Source organism: Humulus lupulus, chromosome 9 (genome assembly GCF_963169125.1).
Source record: "Humulus lupulus chromosome 9, drHumLupu1.1, whole genome shotgun sequence".
Classification (NCBI taxonomy): domain Eukaryota; kingdom Viridiplantae; phylum Streptophyta; class Magnoliopsida; order Rosales; family Cannabaceae; genus Humulus; species Humulus lupulus.
The window spans coordinates 130,304,942-130,324,967 of NC_084801.1; the positions used below are offsets into that span (position 1 = coordinate 130,304,942).

The 20,026-nt window shown below is 40.4% G+C and overlaps 1 long non-coding RNA gene across 1 annotated transcript; it reads left to right on the plus strand.

Annotated features, from left to right (window-relative positions):
- The first annotated feature begins 8,551 nt into the window (after positions 1-8,551).
- LOC133801849 (uncharacterized) lies at positions 8,552-9,375 on the plus strand. The gene is made up of 2 exons (XR_009877022.1): positions 8,552-8,937; positions 9,070-9,375. It is a non-coding gene; the product is annotated as an uncharacterized LOC133801849 (long non-coding RNA).
- Positions 9,376-20,026: the final 10,651 nt, after the last annotated feature.

Genomic DNA, 20,026 nt, shown 5'->3' on the forward strand with positions numbered 1-20,026 from the left:
AACGTCATCAGTGGCAAGTTCAGAGGTCCCCGCCTCTTCAAGGACTTCTGCCTCAGGGGCTCCAGCGGGCTCGTCAATGTTGTAAGTTTGGACGTACACCTCTGGGCCTTGATCCCACACCTGTAGCTTCTCCCTCATGGCGTCGGCATCCTCTCCCAGATAGCCTAGTACCTCCGGGTTCACTTTCCAGAGTTGATGCATGAGGACCACATGCGATATATTAATCGTCCTGTTCAGTACCACCTCGGCATCCTCCTTCTCCTTCAAGCGCTCCGCCTCGGAGGTTGCCAGCTTTGCCTCTGCGACAGCTAATTGAGCCCTCAGTTTTTCCATCTCGGCCTTAGAGGCATCCCGCTCTCCCTTAAGAGAATCAATCTCCTTGCGCTGCTCCTTATTTTGGTTCAGCACGGATTGCTTCTCGGTCACATGCCCCCTGGCAGTGAATTGCAAGGCTCCGATCTCTTTATCCTTCTCGGCGAGCCCCAACTCCAGCATAGACACGAGATCCCTGCTCCTCTTATGAAGTTGCTCCTCCTCGTGCAGCTTATTCTGAAGAGTGGAATATTCCTCTTGCTGCTTAAGGAGGAGATCATTTTTTGATTGCAAGCGGGCTTCCAAGGTATCCTTCTCCACCCTGGTTTGGGACAGCTCTTCCCGGAGCTTGGAGTTTTCGGCCTTCAAGACATCCGACCGCTGTTTGAACTCATTCTCTGCGCTGGCCCGGTACTCTCGATATTTGGCAAGATATTTCTTGTCCGCCTCTTCCTCAGCTGTGCGCCGGGCCCGGTCAGTCTTCTCCGAAGCCTCCCCCCTTAGGCTCTCGACCTGTTGGGTCAGTTTCTGCTTCTCCGCCTCCAAGGCCTGGCGAGCCACCTGGCTCTCCTCCAGCTGAACCAGAACTGCACCCACCTCCCGGAACGAGCTTTCCGCGATGAGAGAGGCCTGCAAGGAAAGACAACAGAATAAGTTAAGCAGAACCAAATGCGCTAAGACAGATGATCCCAAAACACAACAACTGACGGCTTACCCCGGACAGTTGCTGCTTCACGGCATGTGTCAGCAACAGCGGATCCTTACTGCTGCTGATGGCCCATTTCTCAGAATTGAGCTCGCACAAGCTCAGGGCCATGTCCTCCATCATCTCCGCTCCGAACGACGCCAATGCACGTCCGAGCCTAGGCACCAGCCTCTTCTCCAAGGCTGGGCCATCCAAAACCGCTCCAGCCGGGTGAAGGGATCTCACCCCCTCGGCCAGCTCAGCTCTCTTCACGGCAGACAAGTTGTCTGCCCTTCCCTGAGTAACAGCCTTCTCGGCCTCCAATCGCCTCTTCAAAAAATTATCGGCCCGTCTTACACCCTCCAGGAGGGTAGCGGGGAAACTGGTTGGTTTCTGAGGGAAGTGGAACTTCAGGCCAGGCAGAGGAAGGTTTGTTTGCTGAGAAGAAGGAGACCCCGAAAGGGTGGACTCCCTTTGGGCTGGAGGAGGAGGAAGACGGGGTATTAGGGACGGTAGCGAAGACACTACCGCCCCGGTCTGTTGTTGCAGCTGATGTTGCTGTTGATTTTGCTGCTGTTGTGGCGGTGTTAGTTGCCTGTGTTGTTGTTGTTGTTGTTGTTGTTGTTGCTGTTGGGTTTGTTTTTGCTGCTGAGTGGGGGTAGTCTGGTGGTGACTGCGCGCAGTCCGGAGATCTCCATCACCTCCAGGTGGAGAATGTCTAAGGAGTTTTCTCTTGTCGCCCTCAGCCTCCCCTCCGGGGCGTTTGCTCACCCCGGCCTTCTTCGCGGGGAACACAAGACCTTCCCCATCGCTGCTGCTACTCGAGACCATCATGGTCTCGGAAGGCCCATCGGCAGGAGACTTCTCTACCCCCGGAGACACTTGCGCTTCGCCACTTGTCTTCTTGGGAGTTGCAGCTTTACCTCCCCTACCAGCTTTGGCCTTTCGCCCTTTCCCCTTGGACAGGTCTTGGCTAGTGGCAGCCTTCTTAATAAGCGAGGTAGCTCTCCCCAACATTTTCGCTTCGGGATGTTCTGCAAGAAACGTACGAAACAAGGTTAACGAACCAGCAAGCAATGTGAAAGAAGATAAGCAGAAGACAAGGCAATCAACAACATAAAAGCACAAGCAAGTCCGCCAGCAGAGAACAAGGAATAAAAAAGAGAGACGTTTGAGAGGGACGACCATGCACGAGAAACGTGGATGGCCTTCCCCGAGCGAAACAAGACACCGCTTCCTGCTCCAGGAAGCTCCCGTACTCCTTGAAGTCTGGGAATGACATGCTGAGGGAAGAAGGGTCAACCATGGTGACACCTTCTTGCAGACTACCGTCATCCAAACATCCGAGGAGCTCATCTACCCTATCACAATATCTGTCAAAGGGTATCCTACGCGGATCTAGTCTAAGGAAGCGAGGATCGAACCCCATCTGAGAGGTCCGGGAAACCTCAGATAGGCTGGGGGTGTGAATCAATCGAAAGCTAGCCTTACCTATCCCGGAGGTGCCAGCTCCCGGAGTCCCTTCATTGGGGTAAGCCGCGGCGTAGCGAGCCTCAATTTCTTCTTCCTCCGACTGGGGGTCGGGGAACCTCTCCGCCCAACTGGGGGACAAATTATTCTCGTCCTGGACTGCCTGGCAGATCACCTTGGACAGTTCCAGGGCAATCTTCTCCCGGACGTCAGCGGACACCTGACTTTGCCCCCTGCCACTCACTGGCCCAATATTTTGGAAGGAGGCGAGCAGCCCATACTCTCTCAGAGATTCGGTGGTCACAAGTCCTTCCACCTTCAGCTCTTCCTCCGAGAATCCCTCGTAGAATTGCGACCTCCTTATCATCTCCGCACAGCGAGGCGTCCGCGGGATGGCTTCTGCAAAATTCAGGCATGAGTATTAGAGATCCTCCCGAAAGGCAAACCAAACGTAAAGAAGCAAAGTTAAAAAGGAGAGGAAGGAGTACTTACCAGGGACTTTGAAGTCCAAAGATAGGGCTGGCACCCTCTTCAGTGGGAAGCCAGTCGTCAGGAACCAGTACTCCCGGAGATCTGGAACCCTCACGGTGTGACAGGTGGGACACATCACGTCCGGGTGCCTCTCCAGCCTGTAAAATCCCACCTTGTCTGGATGGCCTCTCATGGGCTGAGACTTCAACCCGTAGAAGTACAGCACCTCCTCCGGGGTAGGAGCCTCCAGGTCCCGGGACTTGCAAAAGATGTACCACCCCGCTAGGAGCTTATAGCTGGGGGGAATCAACTGGAAGGGGGCAATCCCCGCCTTCACACAGAAATTGGCAAAGTAACTCCTTAGGGGCAAGTGCGCCCCACACACTATGTGTGCCCAGCTCCAGGCACCAAAACCCTCGTGACTCTGACTAGCAGATTCACCCAGCACCGACAGACGGTGCCACATCAGGCCTGGGATGTTCTTCAGGCCTGCCTCTGAGGAGTACAGCTCCAGCATGCCGTAGTTCCTGAACAGGTTCGGCTTCTGGTCCATCTCCCAGATTGAGCTGTTGGTAGTCGGTGGGCTAGCCGCGACCACTTTTGTCTTTCCTTTCCCCTTTGCGCCGGCGACAGGGGAACCTCGCTCCTGGGCGGGTTCAGCCTCTACCGCAGCGATAGTTCATTCCTTGGAGGTGTTCGTCACTGAACAAAAGAAACAAAGAAGAAAACACTCTAAGCAGTCAGCACCCTTGTCATACCCTAACGGTATCAAAGGCGTCGGGGAGAACCTCCCCGAAAACTGCTTGGAGAGGCTCCCACTGAGCTTGCCGAGGGGTTGGCACCAGGCCACCCGAAAGGCAGCAAGGAACCAAACTCAAACTCCCAGCCTAAGCCCGCCGAGAGAAGTGTTTTTCCAGAGAAAGACACCCTAAAGGCGTTCACGCTTATGCCCTAAAACAGCAAAACGAGGAACAACTTTCCAAACGCCAATCGTCAAAGCATGCAAAAAGATTACTTATTGACTCACATCAGTCACATGCCTATCAAAGCCCTATTCACGCATGCACATAGACGATACTGGCAGAAAACTCAACTCTAACAACTACCAACAACCTAAGGTTTGGGAGGAAAGAGCAAAGTAGAAATACTTACTGGTATTCGGGTAGTTGAAGATTGAAGGAGTAACCGGATCACTATACAGCACAATCGCGAGAAGTAAAAGCTGCAAAAATAAACGACGATTCAAACCCTGAACTTCGGCGAACAAACCCACTGCCAAATCAAAAGAAAAGTTTCTAGATTCCTTAACAAGAGAAGTGGCAAGTTTGAAGGAATGGAAGCTTGGAAACCTGAGAGTTCGAAGATTTGGGAATTTGAAAATCTGAAAGATAGAGAATTTGAGAGCGTAAAGAGGAAGAAAGGCCCGTTCCCTGGTTTTTATAGCAGGAGTGAAGTCCTTTCGAATCCTACACATGGACGGTCCTGATCTTCCCATACCGCATGCATCAGATCCGACGGCTGGAGATGAAGCGCCGATCCTATTTATGACTCCTCGGATGGGAATAAAGTATTTATTTCCCATCATTATACCATCTCGGGCCCGGCGTACCATTAAAAACCGTCAAATCATTACTCAGATGCCTGACGCACGCATACTCAGCCAGTCGCCTCACGCACACGTCTTGGTCGCAGAGCCATTCCCGGCATGACGCGTGGCCCTTGCCACACTTGAGTACTTGAGTTCAAACAGAAGAAATTTCCTTTCTTTTTCATACTAACACTCAGGCGGGAAGAAGGAACCCTTCCAGGAACACAGGAGGTGACCCCTCGCCTAATCTAGAAACCAGAATACCTGGAGGACTGTACAAGCTCTCGGATCTATCAAAGCTCCGTGACCTTGGGGGGTAAATGTTATCCAGATTTCCGGATAGCGTTTAGATGGATATCCTCGGTGAAGCAGAATTATCAAAGTCTTTCACGGAAGGTGACCAGAGCTCGCGGATGGACAGAAAGGCTTCGCCTCTCCCGTTTAGTGTCCGGCTTACTCTTTCAAGCAAACGCGACACGGAAGCTCGTCAACTCTCCCGGAATCCCGAAGGGATATCCTTCGAGGAAGCTCCTTCTAGGAGAAGCTCTTTAGGTTGCCTTCGCGGAAACAGTTCCGTGCCTCGCACGGAACAAGACCAAGCGGTCGAGTCATGGAGGAGGCATAGTTGGAATGATATCCGCCTGACACAGGATCCCGCCTGACACGCCCGACAGGTCAGGGCCGCACACATCCCAGCACGCCTAAAAGTATCATTTCGCCTACTGTTCCGCTGACAACTTGGAAAGGACGGCTGCCTTTGTGCATTCCCCATACTTTCACGTAAATATACCCACATAGAGCCTGGTAGCCAGGCGACTAAGGTAATTGTATCCCCTATTTATGGCTGGTGTAATTAAGACTCATGTGAGTAGAGAAAAACCCTAATCCAAAACCCTAGCTATAAAGACCCCCTCATTTTACGATAGAGGGGACGGCCAACAAATTACATAGCAAGAACTCTGCTAAAATCTCTCTAGCTTCATCTTCTTCAAGAGAACCCGAGAGAAACACTGTGAGTGTGTGAAGTTCTTGTACACCAGCCATCTTACTGTAATTCTCTACAAGTATAATAACATCGACTCGTGGACTAGGGCTCGTTAACGCCTGAACCACGTAAAAAACCTGTTTGTCTAATTATATTCCTGCACTTCTACAGTTCTTATCTTTTTATTATTCTGTTTGTATTCGTTTCCGAAAAACTCGGTAAACAAATTATATGAACAACTTTTCACACTCATAATTTTACGTGGTTCAGTGGTTAAAACCCACCTAGTCCATGCAACAATATTATTAATCTCTTACAATTTCTGCAGAGTTTCTATATCTTAAAAAACAGTTATTTTTCCTGTCCATTATCCTTGATATTTATAGTGGATATTCCTAGACAGGTTTGGGTAACCGCATGCATATATATGGTAAACAATCAATCAAAATAATTTCCCATCTACATAGGGATACGATTGCCTATGTAAATTACATCTTTTATTTTGGGCAATAAATATGTAATACAACCTGGGCATTAATGAGCTTATAAGGAACCCCCAAGTCTTTCGGGATCCTTCACTGTGTGTTAGGACTAGGTTTCCACGAGCTGGAGGTCGAAGAGTGAACATACTTTAGTTCAGACCAAGTGTTCAGAGTATCCAGAAGGCGATCTAGCCATCACATGTCCTGAACTAGGTTATTGTCTTGAGAGGCGATCTGAAGATTATCTAGTTATCATGCTACGAAGCCTTAACTCGAGCTACTCACATCAAAATTAGCCAGATGTCCTACCCGCATGCTTTCTCCATGTGTTTATCTGTCAGCTGTACCCCCTAGCTGAATGATTGAATCCATGCTTAATTTGGGGTACAACACATACCAGTGACCCTATAAAACTCACCCTTAAAGGATTTAACTCATTTAACCCATGAAACCAGCAAACATTGCGGTAGAAACTTAACTTCTAAAACCCTAAAAATCTGAAGCTAGAATGGAAGAAGCTTAGGGTGCTTACCATAGTCAGGAGGAGCCTCGTCTTCACTGCGCTTCCAATATGGCATTTATCCACGCTCGACTTGCTCGACTATCTCGTCTCCTTCTTCTTCTTCCTCTTCTCAGTGGATAAATTTTTTTCTTGTTTTTCTGTTTAAGTTTTCAACCATGGTTCTTCGACTTCGAGTTGAGGGCAGTTTTCCCCTTTTTTTTTTCTAATTTAATTTAGTTTTTTTTTCTAGCTTTTTATGTTTTTTTTATTTCAATCTTTTCTTTTGTTAATATTCATTTTAAATATCCACGTGGGCATCTATGAGTGAGCTGGACAGGGTTTCAACTGGCCATGTAGGAATGTTTGGGGACATAACAGAGGGAATCAATGTGAACAATCAATTTGGTATTAGAATGTGGGTTTGAGAGGTTTCACTGGCGAAATTAAAGAAGTGGGGGTTAAGTTATAAGAAGGGTTAAGTTATAAGAAGGTAAGTATAAGAGGGTTTTGCATTAATTACTCTAAAAAAATCAACTTCTCATTCTTACCTGATGTTGTTCATTGCATCAAATGTCTAATCTTTTTAATGATATATAGTGGTCAAATAAATTGATGTGAAGTTTGAAAGTACAAAAATGATGTTTATAAGCTACAACTTTTTGTTTGGCCTAAAATGAGTTTATCAGTTCTTCTTCTTAATTTTTTTTTAAGTAGAAACAATTTCGTTTGATGCAAAGAGTTCATTAGCTGTAGAATGTATATGTACTAGAGTTTTGCAAAACATGCTAAATCATATAGAATTACACACATAATTGGAATTTAGATCCTAAACAAGTCATATCCAAATTTTTTAGGTAAATATATATATATGTGTGTGACATGTAATTTAGTATAACTTGGTTTATAATCAAGTTGTTGAAACCACACCATCAGAATTAGATAATGCAGTACAGTAACATATACTATGTAATTTGTTGGAATGCAGATTACTTTAATAGCAAAAAATCACAGGAGTCCATTTCAATTTTAAAAGAAGTCATATTAATATCTTCAATACCCCATGGCATAAAGTAATTTGATATGTAGAAGTCCATTTTATATGAATTTATCTACATCTAATTGTAAGAAAATTAGGTGGATGTAGTATCAATATTTTTCTTAAGGAATATATGTAGTTATTGGTTGCAATTATTATTTTTCAAATAACGTCCTTCATTGAAAATACTTTACTTGACCTTAAAATATATGAAAATAATGTTAGTGATGTTATTGGCATCAATCAATTTCTTTATTAGTTTCTATCTTTTTAATTTAATTTTTTTGTTACAATAATAATTTATTATTTATATATGTACTAACATTTTCATGAATATTTATTGTGTCTAAGATGAAATATTTTGGACAATGACTTTTTAAAATACACAATTATTCCATATAATAAATATATAAATATAATTATATTGAAGTTTGAAAGAAAGAAATTATTAATGTCTACAATGTTTAATTTTAATTAATTAATTAATATTATTGAGCTTTGATTAAATTTGATGACCTTTTAAGCTAAGTAGAAAGATACATATATATATATATATATTTTTTTTTTGCAACAAGCAGAAAGATATTATTGTATCACAAATAAAACAAGTAAAATTATGTAGTTTAAAGATAGCCTCGTATCTTCTTAGCAAAAAGAAAACCCTCCTATCAAACCAATAAATTACGCAAATAAATAGAAATTAATAAAATGCATCACATAAACAAAGTTATGTCTAACTCTCAAAAGAAAAAAGAAAACAAAAAGTGATGACACAGTAGACACACACACACAATAGCTTTTGTCTCGTGCACTCACTATTTCAAATACAATTCTCTTCTATCAAAATACAATTATCTTCATTTTAAAGTAAATACACATCAACACAATATCGCCCTACTAGGATATTACAATTTTGCCCCCCAAATAATAAAGTATATACAAAGAAACAAATAGAATCCCATGCACCAATTAATATACTATTTTTTAATATTACAAACGCCTTAGACCGGTTACCAACCCTATAATTATCACTCAAAAAAGTAAAAGGAACTGGAATCTACATTAATTTTTTCCTGTCACACCTCATTCTACAGTGAGGGACTAAATAACTTACCAATTAATTAATTTAGATAAATTTGATGACTAGAATTGACCAGGGAGATATTTGAAAGAAAATTCAATTTAAAGCCTAAATTGCATTTTCTCCAAATAAGTATAATTTATAATGAAAATAAAAGGGTCAAAACTTAAAGTTAGGTTCAAGCCCAGAACTGAAAATTGAGCCGTGGCACTACTGGTTAGGGCAGAAGAAGAAGAGGAGGAGGAAGACGCCATGACTGGAGAAGAATTAGCAGGCCCCCCTGGCCCTAAGCTCACTCGCCTCGTATACTTCGTTGGTGCCGCCTGTAAGCTCTCTCTCTCCCTAAATATATATTTATCTATATATGTTCATACATAGATACACATTTAAGTTCTAATCTATAAGAAGAATTTGGCTTGAATCGAATAAAATTTGAATGTGAATCTATTTGCCTCAGTCATTTGTGTGATTGGAATCAACAAGTGGCGTGATTTACAGAACAAATCCATGGTTTTACAGCAGGATCCCAAGCTTCAGCAACCACAAAAGCAGCCCTAGCTCTCCCTGAACTGAAATAATATCCAGTTTTTATTTATTTAAATTAAAGATACTGTTATTAATAAAAACAAATTGATGGTTTTGGAGCTTTGTAATGTAATTAATTTCATTCAAGGTGATGATGATGATATGACATTTTATATATTTGTGTGTATTGTTGACCTGAACTTGATATTATTTCAAATACAAAAAGGGTTTCACAGAATGGTAATGGTTTGAGGATTTTGTGGCTTGTGTTGTAACTTAGAAGGTTAAGAGGTACAGTATATTGAAGGAAAAGAGCTGAAGGTGGCATCTATTTGTGGGAAAAATTTAAGATTTTAGCTATCTTTTTGGGCTTCAGTAGTGAATGAATTTTGAGGATTTTTGCGTACTTTAATTCCTCTGGGCTTGAGAAACACTTTGTTTAGTAGTGCTTAGTTTATTTTTTTTTGGTCATTGATAAAAGGGGTTTTTTTTTATATAAAGAACTTGGAGCTTAAATGGTTCAATACATTGACCAATGGTAAAGAAATCAAATGTGATCTATATAAAGAAGGGAAACACGGATGTCAAAGATGGTTTTTTTTTTGATACATTACATCGAACGCTTTTATACAAAATAATAAAGTTTTCAAACTATTAGAGAAGTTAGACAAGAAAGGGAAATGCAAAAGAATAAGATTGAAAGAAAATGACGCCAATGGACTTTAGGCTTTATTGAACATTCAGTTACAAAGTAATGTCAGAAGTGGCTCTTAGAAGTACCATGATCTTCATCAGATGACATTTATATAATGTAAGAGCAGTGTAGAAGCTATAAATCATATATTAATTTCTTCAATGTTGTCAAGGACCTTATACCAATATGTTTACTGCTGCTGTTTCTTTAAGGCTCGGTATATTCAAGACCAACTCTTTTGTTAACAGATGACACATTGACTCCTAATATTACCAGCTATAACACTTGACTCATTTGAGAAAATAAAATTTCTTGTTGGATTTTGTTACCCTTAATGATTGTGTGATAACATCAATTGTTCATTATCTAACCTTTATTAATGAATAGGGATTATTAGTGTGTGCCTCATGGAAAGTGTGTGAGCATATTCAATTTCAACAATATATATGAACATGAGTTACTCCACTCATCACCAATTGATTTTAAGATGGAACCCCATGTTACTTAGACCTTTCACCCCTGCGGTTATACTTTCTACAATTACTATCCACATGTACTGTCTAAACACTTTCACACATCTTACTGTCTAAACTACATCCCATTATAAGTTCTTAGAGGGATAGGTTGGATCATTTAAGTTCCAACATTATATAAACTTTTGTTAATCCACATAGGTATAGTTAAATTCATGTTTTCGTTTAGTCTCAATACTGTTTGTCTTAATAGCTTTCTCCTTCCTAAATTGATTTAAGGATTCAATAGAACTCATTCAAAACTCCTTTCTGGACTGGTAATGATATGAACAACCAATGTCCTTGTACTTTGTAGTTAAAGATGGTCCATGAAATTTGTAAGTTCATCAGGGTGAAATTGATTAATCTACAAATGATTTTGCTTTCTTTAATTGGTCTATCTGTTATGCAACTACGTTAAATTTTATTCTTGGGTCAGAATAGGGAACATGTTACCATTTTCATAAGAGAAATTCACATTTTTTTTTATAGGATCTTAGTTCTCTTGACTTATTTAAGCTTGTAGGAAGGGAATGTTCTTGCTTGAGTTATGCCTTCATGAAGATAAAATTGTTTGCTTATTATAGCCTTATAGGGTCCATGGATGGTCGATTTGAGTGCTCTAACTTGAGCTATGAATTTAATCTCAATAATATTTCAAGCAACTTGCTTCTTTGGATAAAGAAGATTGTGCTAACCTGTTCACAATGTTCCCAGTTAAAATAGAGCACATGATAACTGAAAGAAAAATAAACTATTTTATGTTAAATATAAATTCTTTTTTCGAGTCTCGCAGTAAGAGTGTGTACCCAAAAGAAGTATAAATTTTTAGTCATGTGGTTTGTTCTAACCAGGTTTAAAATTCGAATCTCTCCTAAACACTTTACATAGCAATTGCTATAATTTTTTTGTTCCGAAATATTGTAAGATTAGGCGGGGGATCATAGTTTAAAAATCAATACTTGTGAAAGTGTGATTTTGGAATTAAACCTAGAGAATAGTTCTGGCCCATCAAGTATGTAAATTTGTTAGGGGTCGTTATATTTACACCCCTAATATATATATGTACCCCATTAATTAAAAGAAATTAATTTTTAAAATCATTGTTTTTACATTTTCTCAATATTTATTCGTCAGGAATAAACTTTATTATTCAAATTGAAAAAGTGTAAGATTACAATTTAACCTGATTGTCTAACCAAAAAGTATGCAAAATATAAAATAAAAGTGGATTAGTATCAAATAGTATTCTCAATATTTTTTTTGACATTCTTTAATTTCTTTTTTGTAAAATTAAATAATTTTATTTTATCTTGTTTTCATAATTTTTTTTTGTAAATAATATATAATTTTTTTAGAAAAAGACGCATACTTTAACAAGTCTTTTTATTTTGTTTTTGTTTTAATTTTTATTTTATTTAAACATTTAAAATATATATTATTTATATATATTTTTTAGAATATGAAAAAGAATAAAAAATTTTAAAAATGTGAGCATAAGTTGAAAAAAAATATTATATATTTATTTTTGATAAAATTAGAGTATTTTAATCAAATTTTGAGGTGCAAATATAATATCCCATTTATTAATGGGGTAATCCATTTAGACTCGAGATTTCTACATACCACTTTCCTACTTGTCTAAGTTTATGACAAATTAATAACATACAACAATGAAGAAATGAAAGAAAATAAAAGAGAGAACATTACAAGGACTAAAAAAAGAAAATATATATTTTTATTTTTATGTATAAGAAAAAAAGAAAATTGATTTATAGTAAAATAATTATATTATCTTTTAATATAAAAAAATTTGTGATGATAATTTAGTAATTTTATTCTTATTTGATTTTGTAGAACTTTCTTTTCATTTTTTTTTCAATCTGGAGAGGAAAACAATTATTATTATTATTATTACTACTACTTTTCTCTCCTTTTTCCTCTTCTCCACTAAACACGATAAGCTCATATTTTCTTTCTACACAAGTCTAATGCTCTTTCGTGTTCTCAAGGGGTGTAATATTCTCGAAAAAAAGAGATATGACTAATAATATGATAGGAAATTCCCTAGAGAAAGGTTAGTAAATAGAGAAATAACCTAAAATGGAGAGTAGAAATCTGTGTATATTGATAGGTGCCAGAAGTTCAAGAGTCTGGTTCTCCCAAAAGGCTATAGCCAACAAAATACTCAACAACGCTAAAAATAATATCCCTCAACTCTTATTCTACTTCTCGGGTGTACAATCCCACAATCTACACCTTCTTACACTATAACACTCCCCGCATAACTAACCCTTAACTATCTCAGCATCAGTTGCTGCCATGGCACTTGGCTTATCCTTCATTGTTGACTTGGCTCCCACCTGTCCTCCTTTGCTTCTTCTTGAATGCGCGTAAGTGAGGGGAGGCTTATCAATACCCTCTGCCCAAAGACGGACCTTGTCCTCAAGGTGGAAATGTGGGAATTGCTCTTGGATGATTGAAAAATCATCCCAAGTTGCTTCATAAGCTGGCAGGTTAACCCATTTGATAAGAGCTTGTGGAGACACCTTTTGAGTACCTGGACGCACATCCAGTGTAATGTCCCAAATTCCTTAATGTGCCGTAGTGCCTGGATTAGGGGGCCAGGAGGGCCATAATTAGTTTAATATGTGATTACATGATTATATGCACGATTATGTGAGTTATATTATTATATGATGGTAATTGCGTGCATGTGGGCCCACTTCTTATAAGAAGGGCATTTTCGTAATTTTGACCCGTTGATGGCATATTTGTATATTTATGTGCATGTATGCAATATATGGGTGAGACTACATTATTATGGGGATATGTTTGAGCTATTCAGCATGAGACGATCCTAGGAAGCAAGTTAGCGGTTTGGTCATAACGTGGTTAATTACCGGGCTCGGGGTGAACCTAGGGGTAAATTGGTGTCTAGTACATTACCGGGAATGAGCGGATAATGGGATATGATTTGATAATTATTTGAGGATATTGGGAATGACAGGAATTGGATGACGTTAATTATGATTAACGGGGTAGTTAGAAATGACAATTGTGCCCTTGGGTGGCTTTGAAAGATTAGAATGGCCCTAGGGGCATTTTGGTCATTTAGGCTATTAGATATACTTAAGCTTAGATGGCTGTAGAAGGAACTAACGCTAAAAATAGAGGTTTCTTTCTCTCTCACTCTTGATCATCTCTCTCTCTCTCTCTCTCGATTTGGTGTTTGAGGCAAGGTTAGGAGAATGAAGCTTAAGGTTTAAGGTTGAGAGTTTAGGATTGTGTTTAGCAACTGAAAGGGTTCAATTCTATGTTTGAGGTAAGGATTTTAGCTTGAAATTTAAGGTTTTACTCTGTTTTTAAGGTTATTTATAAGCTTAATATTTTGGTCTTAGGATTGGATGGTTGTTGATGTTTTAAGTGATATGGAGCTTGGGTTTTGCTGTTAGATTGGTGGTTATGTTGTATTAATGATTGGTTGTGATATTGGGATTTGTTTGATGAGTTTTGGTTGAGTTTGAATTGAGGAATATGCAGGGAAGTTGGGTTCGCAGGGTCAAGTCGTGACCGAGTTCATGCAAGTCGTGACTTTAGTGAACCCTAGAGCCTTCACTAGGCTCTATCTGGCAGGCGCGTCGCGACCCTCAGAGGCAAGTCGCGGCCTGCCCCTGGTACCAAGATAGAGGGGCTGTCTGTGTGGGAGGCGCGACGCGGCCCTTGGGGGTAGGTCATGGCCTGCCTGTCCTCTTTAAGCCAAGCTGGGTTTTGTTTAGTTTTTGGTGCGAGTTTTCGAATTTCAAAGCTTGGGATCGAATCTACTAACCGTTTTAGTAGGATTCGAGGTCCCCGGGGCTGAGTTTTAGTCCATGAACCTTTTATTACTCATTTTATTGACGAGATTTATTATTTTGTTATGATTAGGTGGCTGCTAAGGGCCTAAGGACATGATCGTTCTCAAGGGTCATTCTTTATTTATTTTATGCTCAAACCTGAGGTAAGAAAACTGCACCCAGTATGTGACATACATGATTATTGATGAGGCATGTTGAGTGCTCTATTTATGGACATTGGTTGCATTGTAAATACTTGGCAGCATTGCTTACTTGTGAATGACACTGACTTATTAGTCTGAAACGACAATGGTGTTTAGTACTGGTCATGAAGCTCTGACTTATCAGTCATAATCGACAATAGTATTGAGCGCTGGTCATATGGAATTGACTTATGAGTCAAGAATGGCATTAGTGTACTGAAAGCAAGCCGAAATGATTAGATCTAATCAACATAAGCATTAAATGATTGATCGACCTATTGGTCGAAGAGAACTAAAGCACTTGGCTAGTCTATGACTAGTTACTCAGAGCTTGGGCTAAAAGGCTCAGTTGACTTGATAGTCTCATGGCTTAGGGTGTAGGACCCCAGAATGACTCATTAGACATCTATTTAAAGCGTAGGACCCTAGAAAGACTTATTAGTCATCCATTCAGGGAAAAGGACCCCAGAATGACTCATTAGTAATCTATTCAGGGTGCAGAACCCCAAAATGACTTACTAGTCTTCTATTCAGGGCGCAGGATCCCAGAATGACTTAGATGTCATCATTTGATTAGGGATGCAAGCCCCATAATGATTATTTATTTATACTTGTATACATCCAGTAATAAGTTTTCTTGCTGAGCCTTGGCTCATGGGTGCTATGTGGTGCACGTAAAGGGAAAGAGAAGCTTACCTAGCCTTGAGTGGAGAGCTTAGGTGGCGATGTGTACTTATGCGACCGCTTGACCACCACGGCCAATGTGTTTTCTTAGGGGAACTAGGGTTTAACCTTATTTTTGCTGCTTTGGTCGGCGGATTGTAAGTTTTGTATTGTAATGACCATTTTGGATTGTAAATATCTTTGTAAACACTCGCGAGTAGGCTCAACTTTGAGTTGCAGCTTATCAGCGAAAGGTCGCTCGATATTTTAACTCTAAAGTACGCGAAAGAAAGTTTGTCGTGAGAGATTTGGTACTTAGAAGAGTTTTTCTCAACACTCGCAACCAGAATGCTGGAGTACTTGGCCCGAATCGGGAAGGTCCATATCAAATTGAAGAAACTCTTCAACCAGGAACATATAAACTTGCTCGCTTAAATAGAGATCTTGTTCCTCACTATTGGAATGGAGAACACCTGGGGAAGTATTATCAATGAACAATTCTTTTTAAAGAGTTGGCTTGTATTAATTTTATTTTTTACAAGTTTGTGAACAAGGGCTGGTCAGATAATGACTGGTCGCTTGCAAGTGTAAGATCAATTTTGATCACTCGTACAGACAAGATTTTGTCCATTTACTACGAGAAATAAAAGGAACTGTGCGCAGCCAGTTATTCTTGCCAATTATTGTGTTTATTACAAGTACTTGCTCATTACGTGTGTTGTTTTGCTATATTATCATTAATTGTTTATAAAGTACGCGAGCCGAAAGATTCGAATAGGACTTATTCATGGCAAGTGACCGAGAACCTTAAGCTCCTCGATCACTTGGGGGGCATATAAGATACTAAGTGAGCAAATCATATCAACAGACATATGTAAACACACGAGAAAAATATGGGAATGCATACTACCAGTAGATGTTATAATAGCAATGAGTATATTATAATATCACAACGAAATGTCTTTACACATCGAGCAATTGCTGCTCGGATGTAATTAAAATATTAAAAGGAAGAAGCTGCCTTAGGCAGCAAAATTGTCTTAACATTACGAATTGTTGTTCATATGCTTTAATTAAGTGAATGAAAAAGTTACTGTGCAGGTGGAGGAAGGTCTTGCTGAGACTGTTGGTCGACTGATGTTCCAGCGTCTTCTTCAACACCATCAATGCCTGTCGCCAGAGAGATTTAAGGAGAAACCGAGGAGTTCTGTGCATTCCTTTCCTTCTCTTAGCGAGCAGCGCACTTTGCGAGTTCAGCTTGTCTCATTTTCTCGGGAAGATAGTTGAAATTTGCCTCTGGATTGTTCTTCCAAAACAAGCAGAAGCAGTTAAAGGTAGCTCCTTGGAACCTCTCAAGGTTTTGGGAATTTGTCTCCTCGAGTAGCTTAACTCGTTCCTCCAGACCAGTAGCCTCCTACATGCTGGCCTCCAGATCTTCTTGAAGCTTGGTTGCTTCCTTATAGTTAGTCTCTGGAGCTTCTTTAAACTTCTCCTTGGCAGCAACGGATTTGGCCAGCTCTTCTTGGCTCCTCTTCAGCTCCTCGGTTAAATTGGTGACTTTGTCTTCAGTCGCCTTAACCTTCTCCTCGCAGGCTTTGATCCCCTCGGCATGTTTTGCATCGACCTCCTCAGCGCAACGCCAGCCATTGTTCATGATTAGGATACCCTACGAGTAGTAGAAGAATGATTTTTTTAGAGCTAATCAAAGGAAATGTTGTTCGACTAAAACAAAATATAGAAGAAACTTACACTGAACAGTTCGTTGAACCCATGAACAAGGACCTGGCTGGGTTTCAATGTAGGAAGACAGGCAAAGGCCTCTTGGACAATATCTACAGCTTTTCATTTGTTGAGTTATAAGCATTGCTCAATGAATCAGCGACCAAAGATCTTTCTGCCTGGTTGGTGGAAGGAGCAGTGCGAGGAGGAGGAGGAGGCGTAGTTGATTTAGAAGGAGCAGGGGCTAGAGGGTCCTCTGCTCGAGCTCTTTTTCTGGAGGGCTTTCCACCGCCTTCTCTAGGGTGTTTTCTGCTCGACTTATTCCTGCTCGGAGGAGTGTCTGTAGAGGCGTACATGTCGAAAGCATCGTCATATGACATGACTGCAAAACAAAAATAAACGAGCAGATATGTTAAGAAAGGTTTGGCGCAATAAAGGAATAACATAAAGAGAAATTCTAAGTAGTATACTCGAACTATTAAAACTGGTCCTTACATTATCTAAAGAACTACTGCTACACTCACTATCTGCCTTGAAAAATTCCAAGCTAAAACTGCTGGCTGTAAATTTAAAGTTCCCATCCCTATCGAATAAATGACAAGGGATGGGAAAATTATCTAGGAGTGAGAAATCTATATCGTTCTTGTTTGAAGATTCGAGTATAGGGCCGGTGTATTCAGGTAGTTTTTGTTTTCCCCTCCCATGTTGGGTAGGGGTATTAGCAGCTCGAGAGCTAGGAGTTGGTTCTCGGATGGTCACTCCCGTTGGTCGCCGCCTCTGGGGTCGTGAAACATCTTGCTGCTGCTCAGGGATATCTTGTCCATCAGTGACCTCTCTAGTGGCACTCCCCGCAGTGGATTCCCTCACATCCTGGTGAGGCGCTAAAAGACCGACCAAACTTAAATTGCTCTCTGTGACCAACTCCTTGACGCTTTTTCTCTATATTGGTATGCTGGAGAAGGTTGTGGCTCTTATCTCAATCTCTGGAGTGGGTTCTGGTGGACCTAGATGTAGCACAAGACAACTAAGGACAAGGAAAGACGTAAAAATGACTAGTTAAAGGTCGATCAGAGATTAAAAGTTTACCTCCTCGTGTGAAGGCTAGGTTGTCAGCAACCAAGTCGGTTGTAAGGAAGTACTCTTGGAAGTACCTTCCTACATTGGACTTGTAGGTAATATCACTCGAGAATGTGCGAGCAGATTCCTAGTGACAAAAGTGGAAGAACCCCGTGTTGTTCTGGTTGGGGTTGGATTTGAGATCAAACATGTAGTTGATCTCATGTGGAGTAGGCACATGCCATTTTTTGTGGTTGTATAGGATATAGAGTGCTGAAAGTACTCTATATCCATTGGGTGTTATTTGGAAAGGGGCGACCTCGAAATAATTGGCCACCCCTCAGAAAAAATCGTGCAAGAGTAAGACTTCCCCTGCTTCGATGTGATACCTCGACCAGGCGCTGTAGGCACCTCCGGGTATGTTTGTCCTCCTGTCGGGTGTTGTTTTGTAAAGGGTAATCTTGGAAATCCCATACTTCTTGGGGTATTTTTCCACCATCTTGGTCGATATGACACTAGGAGGGGCAATGCACCAGTCTACCTCTGCTCGAGGGCCATCGTGAGGACGAGCATTGGGCGGAATGTCTGGTGGTGAAAAGTTTAAAGGTTGAGGGTTGTTTGAAGGACCCTCGGCGTTGGTTACTGGTTGGTTAGAAGGTGAATCTGTTGTTTTCTTCTTCCTACGAGCAGTGTATTAACACGATCCATGTTCGATTGGTTGTGTGGAGGACTAGTCGTAGGATTTGATTGTGAAGCCGAAGGCTCAAGAGAAGGCAATGAAGGTTGTTCTTGATCCTCGAACAGCAAAGCAAGAAGATCGTCGTCTATTGGTCTCTCACCTCCCCAGGGATCATGCATGAATATCTGAGAATAGCAAAGGGGAAGTGAGAACTACAACCAATCAATAGAAGAAAGAGAAAAGCAAGGACAACGTTGCCCGTGTATAAAAGTTAAACTTTTATATGACCAGCAACATCCTGATAAAAACACAATAAACATGCAATAGTTTGAAAAAATAGATCAAAAAGTGAATGTGAAAAGTTTTTTTAGAAAAACTTTTCAACTCCAAAAATAGGCAAGAAAAACCCAGTTTTTCTGAAATACTCAACATTGAATTTTCACTTTAATTTTGGACCCGAAGTCAATATTCCTATACCCCACATTACTTTTTAAACATTGTCTAGTATTTTATACTGCCTAAACTCCTTATTCGAGCATACTTATTCTATGTATGTTTGCTTAAACCCGGTTACCCAAAAATTTCTCAGGAACAGCAGAAACTCAATTACGAAAATTCGTGAATCAAGACCATAATACATAAAAATTTCTACAACAATGAGAAGGTGGATTCGAAAACTTACTTGGATACAGATTGTAGGAGAAATCATGAAGGTTTTGCTCAGAGTTGCTCGAAAACGTCTCGAATCAAATTGGAATCTCTGGGTTTTCTTAAAGGTTTGTCTGAGTTCTTGAAGAGAGAAAAGGTTCGGATAAAAAATGAAAAGGATGGGAATGGGATTTCGATGTACGGGGAATTGCAATAACCGTCAAAAAAATTATGGGAAACTGTAAAGGTCATAATTATTTGCTTTTTTGAAAAAGTACTGACAGATGTGACAGGTCAGATTGATTGCTGATCGAGTAAGTTTATTAAATGTTGATCGCATTAAAATAAACTTGGGGAGCAAATGTTTACCAAAAAAAATACTTACTTACTGATGTGGAAAAATTAGTACGCACGTGGGATGCACGTGACTACTTAGTGATTACATCCAAGTCAACCCGTGTCCAGAAGAGACGTTGCTCGATGGATTTAAGAAAGATGCTGAACAATACGGTAGAAAATCTGCTGACATATGCGACCAGGTTTGGTCGTGGTAGTGAAGCCAGAGTTCAAATACAATTATAAGTCAGATATATCTAAGATATTTGACCTTATTTTTATGTAAAGATTATGATTTCTGTTATTATTTGAATATGCTTGAATCAAAATGTAGACATGACCCATTGGCCGATATGTATATCCTTGAGTCTATAAATAGGACTCATGGGACTCATTAAAAGGGGGGAATAATTTGTATTCCCAGAGAATTAGTGTTTTATATACACAAACTTTTGTATCCTTTTTTGGAACTTGTGAAACTCCATAAGCCCTAGTTTGCTAATCACAGGTTTCATAATACATCAATAAAAACATTAAGTAGAA